Source organism: Bremia lactucae, linkage group LG1 (assembly GCF_004359215.1).
Source record: "Bremia lactucae strain SF5 linkage group LG1, whole genome shotgun sequence".
Lineage (NCBI taxonomy): Eukaryota > Oomycota > Peronosporomycetes > Peronosporales > Peronosporaceae > Bremia > Bremia lactucae.
This window is the reverse complement of record NC_090610.1, coordinates 15,105,021-15,109,771: the sequence shown is the minus strand read 5'-3', so window position 1 is coordinate 15,109,771 and position 4,751 is coordinate 15,105,021.

The window sequence follows — 4,751 nt, the reverse complement described above, 5'->3', positions numbered from 1 at the left end:
GTAGACCTAGGATGACATCAAATTTGTCATCCAAATCCAGTACGATGAAATCATCATCATACTGTAAATTTCTTAACGTGTAGTGAAATTTCACTACGCGTTTCATCACTGTTTTTGATGCGCCTGTCGCTAGACGCACTGTCATCCTCGTTGATCTAGCGACTGGCGGCGAATAAAGGTTTTCGACGCTTCACAGTCCACTAGGGCTCTAAGTGACAAATTATTTGCCACTTTTAATCTCAAGGTGATGAGGAATACGTCATCACCAGGTGCAAAGACACATAATGATTGTGTGTCTGGAGCAACTTTAGTCAAGAGATTTGCAAATTCTCTTGAGGTTGCTGGATCAGTAGGGCGTTGCGCCCCTATTGACCCCGACCGTTTTTTGGCGGTCCGCTTCGCTGTTGCGATTTCGCAACAACGTCGGACCCGCGACCGTTGCCCTTTTTGGCATTCGGTCCATAATTACGTTCAGTACCTCTCGGTACTGGACGTGAAGCACTACACTCATGAGCGTAGTGTCCTAACTTTTGACAGCGATTGCATTTCTGCAATCGCTTGTTGCTCGAAAAGCGAGGTTTCAAACTTTCGACATAAGAGAGGTCTGTAGGATCTGGACCTCCCAGTTCCTGTCGTCTTGGAGGACAATATGATGACGAACTTGCTTGAGCTTGTCTCAAGATAAAGTCCTCCTGTTTCGCAATGGATATTGGTTTTCTTCGAGCTCATCCAGTTCCAAGCGGAACAGGTGGGTCTTTACGGGACCATCCGCAAGACCTTGCATGAGCACTGTAATCAACGTGTGTTCATGAACTGGGTTGTTTATGATACAACCCGCCAAGAATTATATGTGCTGGGCATAAGCGTGAACACCACGCTTGCCTTGCTTGGGTTTCAAAGCTCTGATCGAGCTCGGAAATCAGCCGTAAAATTTGGACGGAATACGAAATGCTACCAGATGTAACGGGCACTACTGACTTGTGCTACTTCAGAACAAGTCCACTTTGCACTGCCTCAGTGCGAGTGGTGCCTCGCGTCACTTCACGTACACTAGTACGTGCAGAGGAAGACTCTCTTTAAAGCACTTACTTTGAAGAAAGTTAATTAAAAACTGTTTTAATAGATTTAAGTTCTTCTTGTATATCTACTTATTACTAACTTAATTATAAATTAAACATACAATAAAAGTCTTATCTGTCTTTCTCTTTGCGCGCGTCCAGCGCTGACTGGACCGCGGAGAAAGTAGAAATAATAATATATATCTACCAATGGATAGGCTTTTAGAATATTACCATGTAAAGTAATATTCTCCAAATATTATCTACCTTTTAGATAAATATTAATAAAATCTTTTAATCATTAATTTCATGTAACGATACACCCCGTTACGCTTTCCTACATTTGCACTTTTGTATTCTTAAGGTTGCAGCATCACCTTAAATAAAATTATAATAATTGGATGATAAAGCCGGTATTAAATGCGTGTACATTGTCGAGGCGAGACGCGATAATTTGTGGAAAGCTTCGCGCAGACTTACATGGGGTGCGAAGTGTTCGCAGACGTTGGAGGACTGACGAAGCTTTACAACATTGTCACGAATTTTCAGCTTTGATATTTCTCTAGAAGTCTCGATGACAAAATCGAGCAAGACAATAAATTGATTGATTTCCGCGGCGTCGTTCCTACACGAGAACCAGTAAAGACTATTGTAGAGATGATTAATTCTAGGGAACAGTACCAAAATACCCCTGACAAATGCAGAAAAGACGGAAATACCCCTGTACTTATATAAATGACCAAAACGCCCCTGGCTATAGCCTATATATATATATATATATATATACGGAAAACCGTTGCGCACAGCATAACCACATCACTTTAACGAGTCTTCCGCGTTCGAAAAAAGGAAAATTATTCAGTCTCCCGCTGTGTTTTTGAAGCACAACGTCATACTGGCCTGCGAGCCGGAACGCGGCTACTACGCTCGCTGTAAGACCGCCAAGGCAACTGTAAGGCCGTCCTTTCTGCTTCTACAACCCACGAGCTTATCAACGGTCTCCTTCTGAAGCAACTGGAAACCCTTTTTGGAACTAGACGGAATGCCAAACTACTCTTTCCAGATGCCTTTCCGTGAAAGCCATCTGGAGAGACTCTGTAATGGTTGCTATTACCGTCGTGTGCTTGCGCATAACCGGGAAGGTGAGCTCTATGCTGGGGTAACCTTCGCTCATTTTTAATTCTGTTTCTCAAAAGTGATCTTGGCTATTGCACACGCCCACACTTCAAAAATTCCGAAATATTCAAAATACCCAACGACCCATGGTGTAATCCTTAAATATTTTTACAAATTTGTGATCTACTCATTTCCGCATCTTTTGCTCCCACCCGCGTCCAGATCCGACCGTTCTTCAAAAAACGCGAAGTATACACAGGTTTCAAACATTGGCAATATTCCCAAAAGACACAAATGACCAAAATGCCCCAGGCTATATATCCGGCATCAAATACTGGCAAATCTCTTTCCCCAAAGCGTAGTAAGATTCATATGCGCTCACGACAAGTAGAGCTATAAAGTCCAGGTTGTTTGCATCTGCCGCAATGCACGGGACGCTTCTCCAGGCCTTCCTCCTCTCTACGCATGCGCTTCTTCTTTGGGCGTCCCGGTGGGTGTCTTGTACGCGGTGGGGATACACGTACTTTTCCCCGTCCTCATCTAACACAACAGCCCAAATGCTTTCATCGCCGAGTGGGTGTACCGTTTCTGCGTACATGCGCCGGTATGCAACTACCGTAAAGCATTCTTTTGCTTGCTGCCTCACATTCATTTGACACGATAGCAGCGCTGCTGCTGCGTGGTGACAAGGAAATCCTGGTGATATAGATGTGCTATTGTTAATAGAACGAGTCGTCAAGGATACGTTGATGATTATATCTGAGCAAGCTCACCTTGTATCTGCCACCGCTTGCACGAGCACTCATGTTGCCTAACATTGACAGTCAAATTCCGGTCCTCTGATATCACCTCGAATTCATGATCAGCCGCACGTAGAACCCGGTAGTGCCTAGCGCGTTACGGACGCTTCTGGAAGAAAATTCTCCGAATATGAAGCGTCTGACCTTCCTTCTCGATCGTCAGAAAGGGCTGATCGACGGAGTTCAGGAAATCTTTCCTCATGCATATCATGGTTTTTGCATGCGGCACCTCAGTGAAAACTTTCGGAAGGCATTCAAAAATGACTCATTGGTTAAGCTCTTGTGGCAGGCCGCCTATGCATTGACCGACGTGGAATTCGACGCTAAGATGAGCGAGATTGAAGAAATTTCAATTGAAGCTAATGAGTGGATTGCGGGCATAGCCAAAAATCTTTGGACCAACAGCGCGTTTGAGGGAGACAGATTTGGACATCTGACCTCCAATATCGCGGAATCGCTTAACAATTGGATTCTGGAAGCCCATGAGCTCCCAATCGTAATGATGATGCGGCGGTAGGTTGCTGATGAAGGCTATTGAATGGATTCGAACTACAGATTCTAACCGTTTTGGAATATTCTTACACTTTGCGAAAAGGAACCGGGAGCAGTTGATAGTCTGGTTCGACGAGCGGCGACAGAAGGTAGCTGAATGGCCTTCGCTACTTGTTCCTTCAGTTGAGAAAAAGGTCGGCACTGCCATCGAACAGCTCTGATAAAAACCAAAGCCAGTTCTCGTCGTTTTCAGCGTCGACGATGGCCATTGCCAGCGGGAAGAGAGCGCCATCACCGTCCACAGCCGTCGCCGCTAGGAGCGTCCCTAAATACTTTGATCTAAGGTGGGTTCCATCAAGGCCCAGTAGTGGACGGCACCTAGAGCTAAATCCTGCAATCGACGCTTGGTAGGCAACAAAAAGGCGCCGAAAATGATGCTCGGGCCCAGTCGTGTACACGGCCGCAACGCTTCCTGTTGCAGCAGTCATTGCATCAGCAAAATATTGAGATTTTTTGGCAGGCAAATAAAACGAACACCAGCCATCCACGGCCCTCACCTGGATTTGTCAAACAAATCTGCCTTTAATACGCCGGAAGCTTTTCATAAGCTTTTTCGTAAGAGCCGTGAATAGTTCCATACTCCTCGCTTTTCCTCTCCAAGTTTGCTTGCATGAAATCGTGATGATTCCATGCTAGCGACGAACGTCTTGGATGATTTCCTTTGGTCTGTTCTAGGGGTTGTCACGCGACCGGGCCTCGACTTCATTCGCAACCCAAGAAATTGATGCCTGTTATTGGCCAAGGTGAGTCACACCTTGACAAGAGTGTTCGTCTCGCAGAGTCCTGGTGGTGAACGTTGGTGCGTCGGCAAGTTTTGCAGCGTGCAGCCTCCAAAGGTAGCCTTCTTGCTCGGAAGCCACTGTGAAGCGTCGTTTGTCACTTTTGATCACCGCGACCTCGAACCGTTCAGCGATGGCAGTCGCTTTGACTGCTTCGCGGAAGCTTTTCCCATTTGCAAACTCCGTTCCAACGGTAACCTAATGTTTCGCCATAATTGGCTCGGAGAAGTGAGGTAGGGGCGCGGCGGTGAGGTAAAGTGATGTGATTATGCTGTGCGCAACGGTTTTCCGTGTATATATATTTAGGCTATAGCCAGGGGCATTTTGGTCATTTATAAAAGTACAGGGGTATTCACGTCTTTTCTGCATTTGTCAGGGGTATTTTGGTACTTCTCCCTTAATTCTATGCTGTCAGATGAGGCGTTCCAGCTACGTAAGTATCGACA